Genomic DNA, 21850 nt, shown 5'->3' with positions numbered 1-21850 from the left:
GACTTTGCACACTCTGGCCCGTCAACGCAGAGCCTCTTTTCTGAACAGTAGGCCTAGTACTTGCGGGTCCAACTTTGGAAGGATTTATGGATACGCCTCGAGTTCCTCTGACCAAGTCCGTTTCATACACTCTTTCTATGGTTCCCTCTCTGTGCCCTTAACAATGTACAGAGACGCCAAGGAATAAAGGATAAAGACCATCTGGTTCTCATCTCAGCAAAAGAGGCAGGTTTAACTAGAGGAAATAGGTGCATGCTGGTGCCTAAAGTATTTTTATTAGACCTGAGAGTGAAATCCTGGAACGTTTTACCGGAAAGGTCATGAAATTTTCTCTTTGGAGACTTTTAAAACCACAGCACATTCCCAAATTGAGGAGCTGATCCTAGTGTGGCTCTACCTGAAAGCAAGGAAATGACCGTAGATGCGTTTTTAGGCCTTTATAAAAATAATTCTATAGGAATTTTTAAGACGTAAAATAATGGTCTTAATTATAACGTGTATTTCCTCCTATTACCACAAAGGGGCGCTATTGACTTAGTTTAGCCTCTCCCCGGAAAATGCTTTCAGTGTTTTCTTTAAAAATCCTACTGTAGGCTTTGAGCAGTCATTTTGGGAACATCAAATAATAATCAAAAAAATTTTGTATGTTTTGGAATAACAGAGATCTGGATTAGCGTCAATTTTCCTAATTTTTTTTGTACTATTCATAACCATTTCTTTAGAAAACTACACATGAACCTTGGATTATTACCATGAATCAATAGCAAGGGACACTTTTTCCAGTCAGTGATAGGAGATATGTGCGTTAGTGGATCAAATTAATGTCTTATGCTATGGTCATGTGACCTTTTGGGTACTAGAATTCTGTTCCTTGCGAACAATTAGTAGACATGCGGGATAGTCAGAGAGCTCATTCTCCTTTGAGACGTGGGATGTGGTGAAACAAGGACAGTTTGGGACACCGGCCAGTTTGGGACTCCTAGGCATTCATTCTTTGTCAGGGAGGGCAAACATACCAAAGGAATCCCCCGCCATCTCTGTTCTCACTCCCCACCGTCCCCCATTCCCCCTGAATCTTGGGGATAATGACAAAGCAGGAGCTCTGTTGCTGAACCAAACTGAGCTGAAGCTCACAGATGTGCTGTGTGGCTGAGCAGAGGTCCCGTTCAAGGCTGAGGAAGTCAGGTAAAGCCCGAAGCTTAGTGTCTCAGCTCTCCCGAAGTGGGTCCAGTTGAGCTTCAGTAATGAGCTTTGCGTTCTGAGGGTCGCTGGGTAGAGAAAAGAAGCAAAAGCAGATGAAACACTTCCGTTTTTCCTAGCAAGAATTTGACGAGGAGACGGTGCCTTGAAGAGAGTGTAACTTGCACGGAGTTTGGGCCTTTGAATATATATTAGGTTGTGGTACATCAATTTGAAGTTTAAAAATCGTTCTGACATGCCGTGTTAAGAAGGGCTGTTTTCTGGTGTTTGCAAATGAGATGCTTTGTGAAGTTAATATAAAAAAAGAGTCTGAGAGTTTATTAGTCCCTCTCAGAAGTTTATTTGCCTTTATCTAGAAGCTTTGATGGGGGTTGGGTGAGGGTTAGTACGTATGGAACAATTGGCAAGAAATATTTGTGTTCATATCTACCCCTTAGAGCTGTATCTGATAAGCATGCAGAGGGCAGCCATGAGTTATGGTGTGATAGTGATTCTTGAAGAAACTAGAGATGTGCAAAGTGAATCAGAGCAGGGACAGATGGAAAGCTGTCCTTAGTCCAGAAGCGTCATCCTATGATCATGACCCCTGACCCGTCATTGCTCTATTGAATTTTCTCCTTTCTCTATCTGAGGTGAGGAAGTCCCTCCATATTTGCCATTAGTTAGTTGAGAAGTGGAACATATGTTACATCTCATATCACAAAACTTATCTCCTTGCAGATTCTCCCGGGAGCAGTATGTTGAGAGAGAACCAGAGGTTCCATTTGGTCCCAGTGGGAGTGTCCTCAAGATTTGTTGATGTTTGCCCAGGACACGGGTCACTGAGGTTCAGAGAACTGAAACAAGGGATGTAATCTGGAAGTTATATTTCTGATAACATACTGATTTTAGAGTAGATCATGTTTTAGCAAAGAGAGGGGCAAAACTAGTCTTATGTGTTAAAAGGACAGAAATGATGGGATTCTTAATTTCTGTAGTAAAATGAATTATTACCCATTACTAGTTTCTCAAATCATTTAACATGATATAATTTTTTTCACAACCCCCACAGACTACAGTAATGATTTTCATTACTCATTGTTTATAAATGGTGAAAGGGTTTCAATTACTCTTCTCAAAACTTAGAACAAATTACTGGCTTCCATTTTTGGAGGTCAAGTTCTTTAGGACCTTGTTCTAAAATTTCATGAGAAAGAGACAACTTTTGCTTCAATTTGTATGGTTTTATTAAGAGAGTAAAAATTAAAGACCATTTGTTTTTTCGAGAATATTATATATATTTGAATCGCATGACAAGATGTGAGAGGAACCCCAGCAGGGAGATACTAATTTATGAAATGCATCACTCATGACCATGGTGAGATTACATGTAAATGTGCAGATGTGCAGAATCTCTGGGTTTAATCCTAGCTCCGTTATGTTCTTGCTGAGTTCTGTGGACAAATGGTTTAACCTCTCTGACTCAGGTGCCTTATCTGAAAAATGGTAGTAATTAAGATGAGCTGTAATTATAGTCCTACAGAGTAGAGGATAATGGTAATTTATGATAAAATGGGTTTGACAACATCATCAGTTTTGTTACGATTTCTCAATCCTCGAAGGACAATGAATAAATTATTTTATCCCTATTCCAGAAAGATATTAAATATATTGTATGAGAAACTTGGCAAGTATATTCAGGGAAAAACATAGCTTAACAAGTATGGACATAATTACAAATTGCTGTAGGCGGCATGTTCTCATTTTTGAGGAATGCTTTTAAAAAAAGCAAGTACTTTATTTCAGAAAAAAAGTGTGGAAAAGAAAATATGAATAACACTGTATAATTTGAAATCATGGTCCTAGGAAAAAAATAAAACTAGTAAGTGAGATCTCTTGTGCTAATTATAATGTATGATACAGAGAGTGCCTTGGTGTGTTTTATAATTTTGTTTATAATGTTCATTAGAGCATTTGATAAGATTGTATTGAATTAAAGTCATACTATTTACCACATAATGTAACTTAAAATGATATTTAAACATTGCAAACACATTAATAGTACATTTTCATTTTCAGAATGGAGTTTATAATGGTTTTAATTCCTTTTTCAAATCTATTTTATTATCGACTTTTATCTTTCTTCTAATTTGAGAGAATCCTCTGGTGGTAGAAAGATGGTAGGTTGTAGACTCACCCAGCCTTGCCTTCAGACGGCCTGTTTTTCATCACCTAGCTCTGAAATCTCAGTTTCCTGACCTTTAATGTAGACACATGAACTATTTTAGTAAATATAAATGGAGATGAGATGATCTATAAGGCCGTTAGCACAGCGTTTAAATATTGTGATGTTCAGTTTACCTCTGGGGCTTTTCCCTTGTTAAGTCCCTCCCACACACTCACTGAGCGTTTGGATTGGTCAGCATAGCCACTCGTGAGCTCCAATGCTTCCGGGAAGAATGTTAATGGAAACTTCTACAAATGTTTTTAGCAGTTTGACAAAACAAGTCTTTTCCTTCTTGATTAACAAAAGACATCTCTAGCAGAGAATAAAGTGTTGTTCAAGTTTAGAACTATGGTAACAGCTCTCGATTCTGCTGTATAGGGTGCACGAGTGTAGAGTTGATTCTCTGGCTTTCTTACATCAGCAAGGAAGGTTTACAATTCACCCTTAAGAGTCTATCTTAATATAAATGCCAACTATGGCATCACTTCCTGCATTATTCCACTAGCGATAACTTGCATTCTAGAGTTCTAGTGCTTAATTTTCTCAAGAAGTTCATTTTTCTTTTATTTAAGGAAATTTATGGTGAACGTAAGTCTTTTAATAACAGAGATAGAATCGTATATTTATATAACCAGTATAAGGATATGATAGATTTCATAGACTCCACATAATCAAATTATAGTAGAAACTAGTGTTTCTATTTTATAAAATGGAAAGCTGAAACCATTCACAACTTCACCAGTGCCCCCTCCAATAGAATTCTATTACCTAAAAACTGGAAATGGACTATTGGATGTTAAAAGACTGGGTTTGTTTTGTAATTCTGAACACACACATTCATAAAATGTGCTGTAAAGACATCATCTGACCACTGATATTTTAGCACATTTCCATAATTAGATATGTATCCCTCCATAGACATCTTTTTAACAATAGGATATAAATTATTGGAAAGTATTCTAATCTGTCCCACCCTAGATCTGGCTATAAGTCAGAACACAAGATGTCCAATAGCAATATCCCTCCTCACACCTTGTTTGCTTTTTACATTTGTAATTGGGTATTAGTTAGGTGTGTAACAGAGCTACTGTAACAGATACAACCAGAATTTTAGTGTTTTTCTAAAAATATTTCTTAGCCACACAAATCCAATATGGATGTTCCTGGTTGATGGCTGCTCCCAATCGTTGGACAGACTTGGGCCCCTCCCAACCTGTGGCTCTGTCATTCTTGACAACATCTGAGCCTTGCGTTGAATCTGCTGTCTCAGGCTAACAGGTGAGGGATGGGGGAACAGAGAGCTTCACATATTGAATACTTTGTTTTTCCTGAGAGACACACAGTCAGAATTCAGCCCGTGCATAACTGCAAGGTAGTAGGTCCTCAGTACATAATTATTGAAGATGTAAATGCATAAATTGTGGTAGCACTGATGGTACCAAGGCAGGCGGTGTGATCCCTGAAGTGTCTAAAATCTTAGGACTTGCCAATGACATTCAGACAGAAGCTGCACAACTTTGCAGATGTTGGAGTCAGACCTGCCTATTCCGTTCCCAGGCAATGTGTCATTGGGCAAATTATTTAACTCCTCTGAGCCTCAGTTATTTAATCTGTGAAACAGTATGAAAAAGAAAATGAATATTTATCGGTCTCGTGCTACTTTCTAGGAACAGTGACAGATACACAATATGAACTATTTGTCATCTCATTGCATTCACACAACTACCCCAAAAACATCGTACAAGACTTAAAAATGGGGGCTATGGAGTTAGTTCATCTGAGTTCACATTCTAGTCTCACCTACATATTTGCTCAGTGATTTTCTTAGAGCCTGAGTTGTTCTTCTATGAAATGGGCATCGTGCTATTGACCTTATAAGATTGGTGCAAGGAGTAAAGAAGTTAGAAAGTTTAAAACATTTGGAAGAGCACCTTGCATATTACATGTGCTTGATGTATGTTTGTCATTGCTAATATCATTTTCAGCACCCCAGTTACCATTAGTACTGCAGGGAAACATCCTCTATTCCTCATTGATCTTTGGAATAGCTCGTTGAAAGAGGCAAACCATCTAGTCATGGAAGGTATGATCTTGAACATGAGAACTCTGCTTTCTGAACCACCTTAGACAACCATTTATGTTGATATCAGAAAAAGTTGTTGAAAATATTGGCCTTGAGAAAGATATTTCAAGAAAAATAAAATCATTAAGAAATATAGACTCTTTATTATTTCCCACTGTGGTCCAAAGTATAGCCATGAAAAATGGTAACGTTTTTCATGAGTAATGTATGAATTAGCCTACTAGAATTATCTTTTTACTGGCAGGTGTGAAGAGCCATGGGAAGAGAAGTTGCAGTGGGGAGAAGAAATGAAAGTAATAGGAGGATTTTTTTGGCCACCTCAATTTCATTTGAACCCTTCTAGTATCTACAAACTAGTACAAAACACTCATATCATCTGGCTTCCCCCATCTTTCTGACTTTCATTTTCCCTCCCACTTGTATTTTGTTTTAGAGTGGTTTATCAGTCTGATCTTGGTAAGAACAGGGGGGAAGAAAGTGTGTCCTTCTAGTTTTTATGAAAGTATGGGTTTCTGAAGTTGTGTTGGTGACTTCTTCAGACTCTTAGAAACAGCCCGGAACAGTGTATCAAAAAGGATTCCTCGAATTTTCAAAAGGAATAGGCACATCACATTTTCAAACATCTGGCAGTCTTGACTGAGAAAAACCATCTCTTGATTTAAGTCAGGAATGGAGCGGGCTGACACAGGTGGAGGCAGTTCTTATGAAGGTATTGTTGGCAGTGAGATCAGGAAAGCAAATGTGGCCATCCGGGTCCCTGTGTTTCAACACAACCTAGGCTGTATAGACACAGAATGCTCTTGACAAGGGGCACCCTTTGATGTTTCTAGGCAGGTAAATGACATGATGAAAGCTGTTCTTTGGGAAGAAAAATCTTGTGGTGGTAGTCAGGACCCCTCTTTCTGCTCTTCCGGTCACTGTTGCCAGCATCGTCCCGCTGTTGACTCTCTTTCCTCTGAAGCCCCCCACTGAAGGGCTTTGTGATGGGAAGTGGTATCATGACTTGTGAACTGGGGAAGCATAATGTGGCTGAGGCACAGAGACGATCCTGGAATAATTTCCAGCAAGGACTTTATAGCTTTAAATCTTAGCTTTGAATTCTGCTGCTGAGCATAAGTTGGTCTTATGTATGAAGGAGGTGATTCTTGGAAAGGTAGGTGCTGAGAGGAGTTGTGATGGCAGAGCCATTTTCTAGGTAATGACTTCAATCACTTCCAGGCTAAAAGACTGTATGCTTGTCATAACTACAGACGCTTTGTGAGTATTCATTTACAAAATGTATTTTTAAACTACCCACTCTCCTTCATGGTTATGACAGTAACATTGAATAGAAAATACTTTCTGGTTTTCAAACTTGAGAAAACTACAGGAAATTGCCCTCAGGAGAAGTGCGTTAAACAACAAATAGGAGCCTTGAATTCTGGGATTAGATTTCATGACTTCTGATGTGCAGCTCGAATGGTAGCCTGTGTTTGGTTTGTCTGTCGAGCTCAGAACCTCACACACAGGGCCTGTCTCTCGCAGCCAACAGTGAGATGAGCCCATGGCACCTTGTTTTCTGCTGCTCTGAGGGATGTCTTCCAGGACAGTCAGTGAACAGCCTGGGAAGCAGGAAAGAAAGTGAGACGGAAGACATAAAGGCAACAGGAAAGGGCCTATGTGTTGAATTCTTGACTTTGTAGATTGTGGCTCCAAGAAATCTGCTTCCTCTCCAGCTGATTTTCGGTTTCTCATACAAAGCGCTTATTTTTTGTTGCCTTTCCATACTGACCTCATGAAGATTTGGGTTAATTTGGCGAAAAAGAAAATGCCCAACCCCTTTTGCGGAAATCCAATTATAATAAGAGCCCAATTAATTTCTGATCAACATTACAAGGACCATTTTGATTACTTGGGGGGGGGGGGTAAGTGCTGGTTTGGAGTTAGGATGCAAGGCCACAAGCTTTAGGTCAGTGTTGCTCGACTTGGAATCACAGAATGAAAGGAAATGTATTTAGACGGTGCAGTTAGGGAGGCACAGACCCCAATGTCCGCAGCTGCCTAGGAGGCATTGGAAATGAGTCCTCTCTTACTTTGATAGAATCCACAGTACAGAACATATTTTTCTACTGTATGAAAAGTTTCATTACCAGTGAAATGAAAAATGACAACTGGCACTTTGCCGCAGCAATAAATTACAGTGGGGACCAGGATGAACTGGAATGACAAGCCTATTTAAAGAGAGGAGAGGAAACTCAGCTCCAGACAATTGCTGCCATGTTTCTCTGATTTTTCAAGAAAAGCCAAAGTCCTGGTACTCTTGCCTTCCTCCTCTTCTCACTCCCCGCCCCCGCCATTTCTCTATTTCTCTCTCTCTCTTTCTCTCCATCATTCTCTCTCTCAATGTATAATTTACTAATTTGTTTTTTTCACCTTGGCTCAAACATTTTGAATGTGTGTGTTTTATGCAAAATACAACTGTGAACCTGACACAGCTCTGCATTTCACAGTGTGTGCCTTCTGGTCCTTTGTAACCTGAGACCCAGACAAGGGACATGACTTGCTCACAGCTAGCAAACTGCAAAGCTGGCTTCAGATCGCCAGTGTGTTTCTCCTGCTATAACCCAGTTATGCTCATACTGGGCAATGCATTCTAGTGGAGGAAAAATGTATTTGATGTACTTTCCCAGCTCTATTCAAATTTATAAAAACTAAAAATGATTGTTAGCTGTTCCAGAGATTAATACGTACTCAAGTCTGTTCCTTGAGGATTAGCATATTCTACTTCCCCATAACTCCTTCTCTTTTGTGAGATAAAGCAAATGTTCACTGAGATGTGTCTCTCTCTCTCTCATTTATCTGTGGTCAAGGCCACATGCACTATGAAAAGCCAATATTTTGTAATGAAATTAAACGTGAATTCAATTAATGCTAATGTAAGCAATTAAGAAAATATACTTAGTGGAAAACATCAATACAAGTGTTGTAATTGAATTTTATCTTGTAATATTGTTTGCTCCTTCAGGGAATGTCTCTTTTAGGCATTCTCCTTATACATTTCTTGCTCATTTAAAAGCATAAATTAATTCTGAAACCTGCTCAGAGGTTTTTGTTTTGTTTTGTTTTTACAAATAATTAGCTTAATCAATTAACAGCTGAAATAGTATCTCTAGTCAGTAGGTTTAATTGCTGAGAAATATGTTATGTCTTTTTTATTGGGGAAAATGTGTTGCAATTTTTTATAGCCTTTTTACTTTCCAAGGGCAAACACTTCATAATCATAAAACAGTAAAAAGCCAAATCAAGAAATATATGCATATATGTTACATACATACATGTATACATATACATAATTTTTTAAAGATTATACATCATCATAGCTATGGACATAGACATTAATATATTTTATAATAATATTTTTTATATTTGGACATGAAGCAGCTTTCATGAAAAGCCTCATGTTGCATTTTGATGTATGAGTGTTATATATCATATTATATATTATTTATGCTTATGTTAGATGTCCTTCACCACTTTATACAAATTTTAATGCAATGGCAGTTTAAGGCAATTTCACACACTTAAGAATTATCTCACACATCAACTCTTTCTCATGCATCATTACCATTATTTCTCAGACATTGCATTTTTCTGTATCTTTACACAGAGGAACCCACTTTGTACATCAGTATGTATGCTCTAGTATACATGTATAAAGATGCAAATATCACGTCACTCATACCTGGATGGATGGTGTATTCTTGGGTAGATAGGTTTCCGTTATATGTTTGATGATAGTCTTTCACCAGAGAACATATGCTAAATGACATACAATTGCCAGTCACATTTGCTCACTAGCCATACAAACTTAACATCCTATTTTGACAACTTCCTTTGCATTTAGTTGTCATCATCTTGTAATATGCAAGTGTGTTGCATTTTAAATGTTGAAAACCTTCATTTTTCTAGACATTAAAATGTTATTCTTCCCTAAAATTCTACTACCGTCAGGAATTTGTAAAATGCTGGTTCGATGTAATTAGCATCTTCTTTGATGGTGGTACAAAAAACATCCCTGGCCTTATTCCTTAGGCAGCCTTTCTCTTGGGCTTTTCTCCTAATGCAACTCATTAAATCAGCCAACACTTTTGTGAGACCCAGTCAAGAGACACTAACCTCTCACCATGCTTGTGAATATACTTGGAGAAGCGTAAATGTATGGAGATTATTATATTGTTCACTACTGTGGAATTGAGGAAAAAAAGTGTTTGTTGAAATGAACTTCAGTTGTGGTTAATGAAATAAAAAGAAAAATATCTTCAGAAGGCATTCCGTGGTGCAGTACCCAGAGTCATGTATTCTCAGCACACAGTTATGTGGTGGTACAACCAGTGAATGAGATGAGACAGAGCTATTCTTATGTAGCAAGAAAGGAACCATTGTTCTTACAGTTATTGACATTGTTCCGCCCTTGGACGCAACGTCTATCAGGAAGCTCCATCCATTTAATGTTTTAGTAATAACTTCTTTCGGAAGAAAGTCAGGTGAGAGGGAAAGTGAAGAGCAGCGAAGAACTACCTTTGCATTTCAACCCTGGGATATAAAAGATAATCCAGCAAAAATATTGTGAGGATTTATGAGTGAATTCTTGGCGGTTAGAGGCACAAAAACCTGAACTGGAAGAGGGTCTAACCCGGGGAGGAGAAAGTCGTGTTCTGTTCTATCGGTAATTCCCTTTCATGCCCAGTACGGAATCTGTCTCCAAAGACTGCTAAGTCATCTTGAACCACTTCTCACCTGCATTGTCTCATCCAGAATATGACGACCACAGGTTATGGTGAGGCCAAAATGAAATGAGGCAGGCGGAGTGTTCACACAGTGCCTTCCCCACTCACAGGAAACACGACGGTTATTGGGCCCCTGATCTTGATAATAATGAAGATGAGAGAATGGTGGTGACGACAATAATGGTAATTATAACAAATAATAAGGTTGAAGTTTCTCCTCTCCACTAAAGTTTTGATAGTTCGTAAATCCTCTAATCTTTCGATCTTTCAGCAGCAAACTTGACCCCCTTTATTTAATCTAGCCCACTTTCCCATGCCGTTGGCACTATGAAGCAAAAGTACCAGAATAATTGTGTGTGTGCACGTGTTGGTTTTGTTTTTTCCCCAGTGTGGGCCACTTTCATTATCATTAGCTCTGAGACAATCCAGTTGAATGATAAGGGCGTGGACTTTAGCTTTTGGTACATTTAGGCTTGAATTCCAATTCCTGTTCTGCCTTGTATTAGAAATAAGATGCTGTACCTGTTTCTTAAACTCAACTTATCGTCATTTTATCATCAAAAATATAGACTGGTTAGGTGTGCCTATGTGTGAGTTCATATAGATTTATCTTTCAAGAAGGTAAAGATTACACCAGGGTAATTTGAAGAGAGGAAGCATAGTTTTGTCATTTCAACATTATGTTTCTTAAGGTAGAACTGATATGCATAATGATTGAAAGTTTCACACCAGCTTCTACCTCCTAAAATGAACATATAGTATAGAAGGACGTATAGAACTTTAAATATAACTGAACCATTATGATTGATAAATATGTGCTCGAACAATTGATTAAATATTTAAAATAAATAAAAGTAGGTTCTCACTCATGAAGAATTAAAAGGTAAAACGTGCCCTTTCATTCTTTTAACTTTGTCTCATTTTTCTAATTAAATATGTTTTCCTTTTCTAAGCAGCATACTTTTAGCAACAAGGACGTATGTAAACAAATTAAATAAATGATGAAATAAAGAGTCCAATAAAACCATAAACATTGGAAAACATAAATAATTATATTTACAGCTTATCAAAAAGGAGGGAACTTTAAAGAATACAAAATGGAGAAGTGTTGAAAATAACAATTGATTTGTTTACATAAAAATTAGAAACATTTATCTGAAGTAACATAAATGTCTATAACGTGTCAAAATTGGAAATTATTATGATGAATAAAATATAAATACTCCAAATTTATATAAACAAATTCTTAATTAATAATTAAAACTGCCGCCTCATTAGAAAAATTAATAAATAAATTAAGACCATAGATTAACTCTTCTGTTATTAAACATTTGCAAAATATTCAAACTCATTCAACTCACTGTGAATAAGAGTATACAGTGAAATTCAAGGCTTCTTTTAGACACCCACAATTTATAAACTTTGTTTTCTTGCTTGCTTGCTAGCTTGGTAACTCCACATAGAGCTAATAAAGATGTGATAGGACAGTCCCCAAATGCTTATGGGAATGGAAAATGGTTTAACTTTTCTGGAAGACAAACAGACTCTTTCTTCACTGAGAGCCTCAAAAGGTTCTGACCTTTTGACTTGGGAATTGCTGTGTGAGTGGCCTTGTCAAGGAAAAACAAACAAACATAAACTATTAAAATATTATTTACAGTATTTAAAAAATGAAAGTCAATCAAATGTCAGCAATTATAAAATGGCTAAAGAGATTCATAATGAATAACTTGTTTTTATTACGTGTTGAACAAAGTATTTAAGACTGTAATAATGAGAAAAATGCATTGATGTAAAAGTTTATGTATATCACAATCCCAAGTATTAAAAAGGTATGCATATATGTATGCATATATGCGATACGATTATGTATATATGATTTATGTGTAGGGAAATACACTATACTTTTGGTAGGGTAATATCACAGATATGTTTCTTATTATATTTCTATTATCCATATTTTGTAGAACGGGCATATATTACTGTCATAATCAGAAAAAAGTAGTGGAAAAAATCTTTCCAACTAATCACTTTGAAATTTTGTTTCACATAAGCTTTAACTATTGAAAACATTGTGGAACATCTCTGGGTGTACTAACTTGGATTCTAGACCTGTAAAAATAGTAAAAATAGGATCTCTGCTTTCGGGAAGTTAAGAATCTTGTGCAAAATTCACATTAGACACACTGATCATAGCATGGTATAAGAGGTCTGCTGTCTTCAGGAAGGAATGAATGAATGAGTAAATGCTATATATGCCTGCTATAAGCAATCATGGCTGTCAGAGTCATAGAGGGCCTCTGAATGGATTCTTGCTGCATTTAACTCAGTTTTAAAAGCATATGTAGGATTTCACATGAAAGACAAGGCTGCGGGAAGGAAGAGAGTTCCAGAAGAAGGAAACAGCTTGAGCTAAAAAATGAGAGCAAGTAATGTGCCTGTGATGTTGAGTTATCAGGAGTAGGAAGTAAATGGATGAGGTAAACTAAATTAGCCAGAAAAGACAATGTGGAAACTCATTGTGATGGACCATTTTTTTTAAGCAAAGGAAATCCATTGAGTTAATGTGATTTTATGGGGGCTTCACGGAGAGCACTTGGGCAGCAGTGTGGATGGTAGATTTGAAGTGGTCTGTGTCAGTGGGACATTGGAGGCAGTCTCAATAGTCCAGGATCTGAACCACGAAAATGACCGTGGCAATGTATAGGATGATGAGAGGTTTGAGAAGTATTTATGAAATTAATTGCTTTTTGAACCATTTGACTGCAGTTGCCTGAGATCCACCTTATCCAGAAACTAGAATGAGAATCTCTGGGGATAGTGTCCAAGAATTTGCATTTTAGCAAACCCCCAAGGGAGGCTGACTGCATAACGAGGTTTAGGGAGCATCAGTTTGTCATTTACCTTGAGCCATTGGTCCAAGGATTCTGGGAACCCAGAATTCAAAGAATTTGAATCCTTTGGACTCAACCCCAAGGACTCAAAGCCCCCAGAGTCTGAGAGCGATAAATGTTTTCAGCTGGAGAACACCCAGATTATGTCTCACATGATATTGAGGCTGCGTTTAAGGGCAGATGCCTCCTGGAGTTCAAAAATCCCAGGAAATACTACATATTTTTAACTTTGTACCCTTTAGAGTATTATTGGATTCAATTGAGCCAAAGTGGAAACTTTCATTCATTAAATGAAAATTTTCTAAAGGTCCAATCCTGAAAATACTCAGGGAGCATTTACATGTTTAGTCTTCCGTTTGTTTATTCATTCATTCATTTCATGAAAATTTATTACGTACTGTCACTGTGTTAAAGGCGAAGTGAGGATTGACAGCCGAGCCCCTCTCTTCAAATAACTCACAATATATTTGGGGTAGAGGAGTTATATTTTCTGTGTCCACTTTGTGGTCAATGCTAAATTATTGCCTGCAATCCTCCCAACAAAATTGAGGTCTTATTATTTTCATTTTACAGATAAAGAAACAAGGTCTCAGGAAGGTTAAGTGATTTGTCTCAAATCCCACAACTGATAAGTGGCAAAACCAGGTCATGTTATCCATTTTATCCACCTCTACTGTCTCCTAAGAAAGAAGGAAATCAAACATGCACACAAAAATAGAATGGCTGTCATTAAAGAGGAATGAACTGTATGTTGGAGTAGCTTCGAATCAACTCTAATTGTCACTGTTTAGTACGGAAGTTAAAACCAACCTCTGTCCTCAAAAGTAACTTATAACCTAGGGCTTCATTAGAGGATATCACTATAAAACTGAAGTGTTAGGTATTTTCCTCATTTTGCAGGCAGAGAAAATGAGCCATCTCTGTGAACTTGAAAGTCTGTTTTGTCTTTATAGACATACAGTTGTAAGATTTACTAACTTGTGATTTTTAAATCTTTTATTTTATTAAAGTGTATTGGAGTGACAGTGGTTAGTAAAGTTAAATAGGTTTCAGGTGTACAATTCTGTAATACATCATCTATATATAACATTGTGTGTTCACCACCCAGAATCAAAAAAATTTGATTTTTAAATCTTTTTGATGGGTGTTACATATTGATCATGTACACGAGCACAGATATGTGAAAATAAATAGCATCTTTGCCCTAAAATACAAAAATGGGATGCTTTTCATTACATGTCTAGCAATAGATCAGAGGTTATATACACTGAGAGGGATCTAAACATCTAAAAACAAGGGGGAGGGGGCGGGAGTTAATGTATACCTGTGATGTTGCATTCAGAAGCAACTCTGAAACCAAGAGTGGTTCCCATTTTATCAATTTATTTATATCTCAAAGCTAAATTCACACACATGAAATAAATACTTCAATTCCAGTATATGCCTCAAGTGTAACCTTGTTGAATAATTCTTTCATAAAACAGGTCTGAGTCAACTTTGCTGATAAATGAGTGAGGATTACAAGAGGATAACTTTTAAAATGCCCAATCAATAGATCAGACTTAAAGATGAGAAAATGTGCAAAAATCTGCTAAAAGCTAAAGCTATACCAAAGGTGTTATTTCCAACAATATCATCAAAGTCTCAAAGCTCGGGACATTTTATTTCTTTAATTCTCATAGCATTTTCCTGGCCTTGAATTTATACTTTTCAGTGTGCAATAAGTGGAGCTTATAATAATCATACAGTCACATAGATTATTTAACTATACCTTTTAAACATTTACCATAGAAAATATTAGGTCACCTCTATATGCTTTTAAAATATAAACTATTTTATAACAGCTACACGGAGCAAACCTTAATCAAAGAAAAAGACTTTTTTCCCTGTGTAATGGTCAAGTAACGTGGATGTGATCACTTGTTATTTGACAACTACGTAATAAAGTGATTTTATTTGTGAATTTGCTTACAAATTCAGAAAATTATAATACTTTCATCTCTATGTAATATCAGTATCAAAATATTTTTTGAGGCCCTATACTATGTAAAGCTGACCCCTTCTTTCCAAAATATTGTTGGAAAAGAACAATAATTCACTAAAATTATTCTTTAAAATTTTTTTTAAACAACTTTGACCTCGGGTTGAATCACTACAGTCATACACCACAGACAAGTGAATAACCTCAATAGGGTTATTAAACGAAGGGGTTGACCTTATATTAAATCTCTTCTCTAGAGAATTTAAACCAGGTTCTTCACTTTATTTCTTCAATTCCAACATCCCTCTTTTTTCTTATAATGATGAAATTGTAAAATGTATAGTCGACATGCCCAATAATTTCTCTAATTGTCAGAGCTGATATCAAATCTAGTCTCATCCTTTATGATTTATCTAATGGATCAAAGAGGACATGAAAAATATTGTAAGTGTGTATCAATCAATGTGCTTGATTTTGTTTTATAGCCTTTTTATAGTGCCAATATTGACATGATCTTTTTTGGTCTTCGGTCAGGCAGTTCTAATAGATAGATATTTTAAGGGTCAATTGGTTATTTACTTAGTAGGTTAGCAAACTTTTTCAGTGAAGGGCCAGGCAGTAAATATTTTAGGCTATGTGGCCAATATGGTCTCCATCCCAACTACTCAATTCTATTTTATATCATGAAAGCAGACATAAACAATATATCAACAAATGGGCATATCTGTATGCTGGTTAAAACTTTATCCAAAATAGCTACGAAAAGTCATGGGGATATAAAGTACAGCATAGGGAATATACTCAATAATATTATAATAACTATGGATGGTGTCAGATGGGTACTAGCGCAGTCAGGTATCACTTCATAAATTATATAAATGTCTAACCACTATGCTGTATACCTGAAACTAATATAAAATAATATTGAATGTGAACGGTAATTGAAAAATAAAATTTAAAAAACTTCATATGATACACCGACATTTGAATTTCATAGAATTTTCATGTGTCATGAAATATGATTTTTTTGCTCTCAACTATTTAACGACAACATAAATTCTTGCTCATGGACTGTGCGAAAACATGCAGTGGGCTGTGTTTGCAAACTGGGTTATAGTTTGCCAACATCTGTCCATTACCTTGGAGATACATGGGAAAAAGCCATGTCACTTGGGTGTTTATTCTCTGTGTACATTTTGTTAATAAAGAATCAGTCTTCCCACACAGTGGGAGAGGGAGAAGGTTTTCCTGAGAGCACGGACACCTCTGGCTGACCTCAGGACTCCTCAGGACAGGGCCAGCACACACACGTCACCGGCTGTGTCCCTTAATTCCTGAATCACACCAGGAATCAGGCCTTCGTGCCCGCTTTCTCCTGTTGTCCCACTGACACTATCCATGCTCTCTTGAGGAATTTTCTGCGGGGTAAGGGGAAAATTCAGAGAAACGCTAGCTTCCTTTTCAGCTAGATTAAAGCTTCTCCTTGCTGGGAATGTTGATCTCTCCTAAAATGGGCTATCTGGGTGAAAGAAGTTGACACAGAGAAAGCAACATGGAACTGATAGAATGCCCCCTGTCACCCCCTACCCCAGAGTATCTGAAAATTAGTGTTAGTGTTGTGACTGTTGTTTAGGGAATTAAATTTTCATCACAAATCTCAAGGCTCACAGCTGAACTTATTTCCAAGGCCAACAGGGCACCACTTGACAATGCTTCCTGTCTACTAAAATCTCTGATGAATGATTACTATTTACACGAGGCACAAAAATCAAGAGCAGTAGAGATACACATGCTTCTATCAGTTTTATTATGGTATCATTTTGAATACTGAAAAACTCCAAGTGTTCATTTCAGAATATTTTCTTTTCTTTATGGTTGACACACTTTGGAAAATTCAATATTCTAAATAAATATTATAGAGATTTATTTTTGGACAGTATCACTATTCCTTTGTTCTTTGGATAAAGTATACTCAATATCAGAAGGTATCTAGTTGATTTTCTAGAGAAGGTGATTACTGAAGTGATTTAAATACTCCATTTCTGTTATTCCTGACACATTAAATGATCAGTAGATAAGATCATTAACAATGTGGGACTTTATAGCTTCCCCATTCCTGTACACTCTTTACTTCACTGACTCCTCCAACCATGTGAAATACGACATACCAACCAATATACATAATGTATATATAAAGTATGTACAATATACAGAAAATGTATATATATGAACTATATACAAGGATACACACTATGTATATCTAACACACACACACACAGACACACACACACATACAATGTATACAGAAAGTACAGTTAAGTTCCGAGAGATACATGGCTTTTCAATGTCACATGATAGTCAGGATCCTAATCAAGTCACTTAACTCTTTCCATTATGTCATATTGCTTCCATATAAAAAAATGAAAGATACAGTTACCTATTCTTTGAAAAGAATAGGGTCCCATGATTTGATTCTTGAAAATACATTTTTAAAAAAATTTTGGAATAGTTTTAAATTTACAAAAATTCTGCAAATATGCACTGAGGGTTCCAGTATACCCCACACCTAGTTTCCCCTATTGACAAACCATGATGCGTTTGTCACAACCAATGGATCAATATTGATACATTATTATTAAAGTCCATAGTACTTTATTTGGATTTGTTTAGTGTTTATCTATCTTTTCAGGCTCAATTCTTGATACCACTTTAATTAATGTTAGTCATCATGTCTCCTTCACCTTCTCTAGACTATGACAGCTCCTCAGACTTTCCATATTTTTGTGACCTTGACAGTTTTGAGGGCTACTGGACTGATAATTGATAGAATATCCTTCCATTTGGGTTTGTCTGGTATTTTTCTCAAAGTTAGTTTGGAGTGAAGGTTTGGGGAAGGAAGCCCACAGAGGTATCGCGCCTTTCTCACCACATCATAATAAGAGTACATTCTCTCAACATCACTTATCACTGTTGATCACCTGGTGTGGTGTAGGCGGTGTTCGGCAGGTTTCTCCACTGTAGTATTTCTCTCCTTCCCCTTCACTTTCTGTACTCTTTGGAAAGAAGTCACTGTGTGTAGCCTACATATAAGTGGTGGAGATTTTTGTTTCACCTTCCTGAGGGGGAGCGCCACTTGATTTTCTGTCTATGGACATACTAGTCAAGAATATTGCCTCTGCTGAATCATGTTAAACCTTGTCCAAGAGATGTAAGTGTATTCATATCAATTGATCAATCGTTTACAATTGTCTCTCAATGTATACTTACTTGCCTGTGTATGCTTTTTTGTTTGTTTTTTCTCCTTCCTGGATTAAAGACAAGAAATGAGGACACTTGATTAAATAGCTAAACTAGAAGAGTTTATTTACTGGGCTTAGTTTCAAATTAGTTGTACATCGGCTCTCAGAGTTCTTTCAACTCCAGGGTGAAGTGCAATGGTATTTTACAGCTAATTTTAAATTGGATATGAAGAATTTGATGATGAAACAAAACAAAACAAAAAATAGGAAATTATGAAATCTTTTCTAGGTAACATTCTTAACGCACTTCCTATAATTGCTAAACTTGCTACTTGTTTTGTCTAAATTAATGAATTGAAGTACAACATCTTCCTATCAGAATGAAATATAATGTTTAGACACATTTTAGAGGAAGGGGATTTGGCTATGTAAATGGCCGTAGTAATAGTAACATTAGGGAATTAAAAAGAATGTGCACCCTCCAGAGAGAAATACAAACACACATGCTATTTAAAAGTAAATATGGGAAGCAGATTTGTTTTCCCAACAATCACGCTCCTCATTCATTCATCTTATTGTAAGACAATGATAATTTTCTTGGGAATTTTAAATGAGAAAAAAAAATGTTTGATAGCAGATTTAATCTGAGAAGATTCTATACCACACTTGACAGATTTGTACAAATATTTAAAATTTTGGGAAACAAATTAATTGGCTGTTTTCTAACAGCCTGTCTTTAAATTCTCTTAGCATGTCTAGCCCTCTTTCATGTACTAGGCAATGCTTTCTCATGGAATTTTTATTGACATCTGGTCACCAAAAGAAGATGGTTAGGTTAATATTGCAGGGTCAGTGTGAAAAAAACAGAGTTGACTTTCTTCTATTAATATTTTAAACCATTATATCAATCAAGTGGGCATATAATTATTCTAAAATAAAAATGTAAAGAATACGAAAAACCATACTTTATAACTTTATTCTTAAACTTCTTCGGGTTTTTAAAGAATGGATTGTTCTTAACAAACTATTTAGCTTCTAATTGACAGAGAACACATGTTATAGATAATTTAATGTAGTTACTGATATATGCGATGTAATGACAATTATGAAATATATTGGTGACACTGTTGTCAGAGTTAATCCAGGAGCATTCATGTTTTGCAGTCACATATACTGATTCACAAACTGAAATATTTTCAAAAATAAATAATAAATGATTTAATGTTTGTGTAGACCAGTGAATACAACACAAATGAAGTAATGCTGTAAATATCTTTCTTATCTGGAGAGTTTTCTGAGAGCCAACAAAAACTGTTCAATGATGGTAGCTTCTATTCATTCATAAAACTTTTATCTAGAGCTTGATGACTGTTCTGTGTGTTGGGGCTACTGAAATGGATGAGATTTGGGGCCTGTCCTTTGGGAAGTCTGTGTTACAAATTCCATTTATAACACTATATAGTCATTCAATAAATTCTGCTTGTATTTCCACCAAATTAGAGTTACTGTATTTTTTATTGTATAAATTATTAATTTACAAAATATTATAAATCGTTTGAAAAATTTCTGAGCCACTTTGTCAGTTTCCTATTGAGACAAAAACCTGTCGGGTAAATCAACCCAACAAACTTTAACTCTTTCACTGTGTTAGTTGATTTCAAGATTTTTGATTTTTTTTTTCAAAATAAGTCAAAAATCCACAAAAAATAATGTTCCCCAATAGAAAAAAAAACTTTTTTTTTTCTATTGGGGAACAGTGTGTTTCTCCAGGGCCCATCAGCTCCAAGTCGTTGTCCTTCCATCTAGTCGTGGAGGGCACAGCTCAGCTCCAAGTCCAGTCGCCGGCAGGCAACCGGCAACCCTCCTGTTCAGAGTTCGCGCTCTCACCAACTGAGCCATCCGGCTGCCCCCCCGACCCCAAAAGTTGATATTTTGACTATTTTACACATTTAATAACATTTTGAGTTGCTTTGTACATAAGTTACATGATTTTTATTTTAAACCTTTGTTATATGGTAATAGATTTACCATTATATTAAATTTTACAAGAAATAGAATATACTAAGTGGCATCAATTAGATTTATGTATAGATAAATTAGAATCTAATGGCATTGATGACATAAAAAAATTTACTACAAAATATTACCTAATATGACATTTACAAAAGATCTTTGTTGTTGATAGTGCGAGCCACAGTTAAACATATCCGAATGTGGCAGCAAAAGAGTTAAATTTCATTTAAAAAGCGAACACTGTTGGTGAAGGCCACGAGTTAGAGGATGCAGGACACCAAAGGCCATAACACACAGCCCATCCTTTCAAGGAATTTTATGTCATCAGGCACATTCAAGAAATATATCTAAGAGTGCCGTCTCCAGGACTCCAAGTGCCTTTATTTTGTTTTATTTGATAATCACTTTTATTGACTCATCAAAAACATAAATATATTCACATTTTTGAGTAGCACCTGGAAACAGTAGTACATACAACAATAACTAGTATTATAATATCTAAATCATATTCAGGAAATTGAACATGCTCTAGTAGTAAGAATAGTCACTCTGTAGTCAAACATATCTGAGTTTGATACAGGTCTCCATCACAGCTAATAAGCTGTGACCTCGATCGAGTGTCTTAAACTTTCCAAGAGTCCGTTTTCTCACTTGTACTGTGTAGATAAATTCTAACTTTCAGTGCATCTGAGAGGATTTAATGCACACGCTTGTCAGAAAGCAGGTGTTTTGGAAAATTGCTAGGTCTTTAGTATTGGATTAGATTAATCATTTTTATTAGTATTAGATTAATAATTATGGGGTAATGCCTGTTTTTAAAAACGACTTCACTTTCATTATCCATTTAATCCTTACAGCCACTTCTGAAATTGAGATATTATCAATTCAGTTATTCAGATAAAGAAGCCAAGAAGCGGGTGACGAGGAGAAATTTGACACTTCCAGGTTCTGGACGCTTGTTTTCTAGCTCTAGTCCTGTCCTCGCCTGAAGGATTAGGAATCATGAGAATTTGAAATTGCCTTGTTCACACCAATACCTACGTGCCTGGCTTTGGAAAAGATATAACTTCCTAAAGTCTTAGTGTCCTCATCTGTACACTTCAGGACTTTGCACTAATTTATCTCCCCAATCCTTTCCAGCTGTGCAAACATTGAGAGTATAGTGTCGTTGTTACGTGGGTGTTGGAGACGAACTCGGGGGCTCAAATCCTGACTGCCATTTATTGGCTCTGTAACCTTAGGCAAGTTACCAAATCTCTCTAAGTCTCATTTTACTTATCACTTCGGGTTAATAAATACTTCAGAGCATCATCGTTGTGAGAATAAATGGATTAAATTATGCAAAGTACTTAGAATGGGATCTGGTGTAGAGTAAGTGTTAAGTACTTGCTCTGATTATTATCATAAAATTGTAACATCAAACCCAAGGACTCAAAGTGAGCTATTTTAACCTTTCAAGTCACTGAGT

At 36.3% G+C, this 21850-nt stretch overlaps 1 protein-coding gene across 1 annotated transcript in view; it reads left to right on the top strand.

Moving 5' to 3' along the window:
• NYAP2 (neuronal tyrosine-phosphorylated phosphoinositide-3-kinase adaptor 2) overlaps positions 1-21850 on the top strand; it is a 246869-nt gene that overhangs the window by 218987 nt on the left and 6032 nt on the right. The gene's annotated exons all lie outside the window — the stretch shown is intronic.

This window comes from Rhinolophus ferrumequinum, chromosome 8 (assembly GCF_004115265.2).
Source record: "Rhinolophus ferrumequinum isolate MPI-CBG mRhiFer1 chromosome 8, mRhiFer1_v1.p, whole genome shotgun sequence".
Taxonomy (NCBI): Eukaryota; Metazoa; Chordata; class Mammalia; order Chiroptera; family Rhinolophidae; genus Rhinolophus; species Rhinolophus ferrumequinum.
The sequence above is the reverse complement of the archived record's forward strand: the minus strand, read 5'-3'. Positions and strand labels throughout refer to the sequence as shown.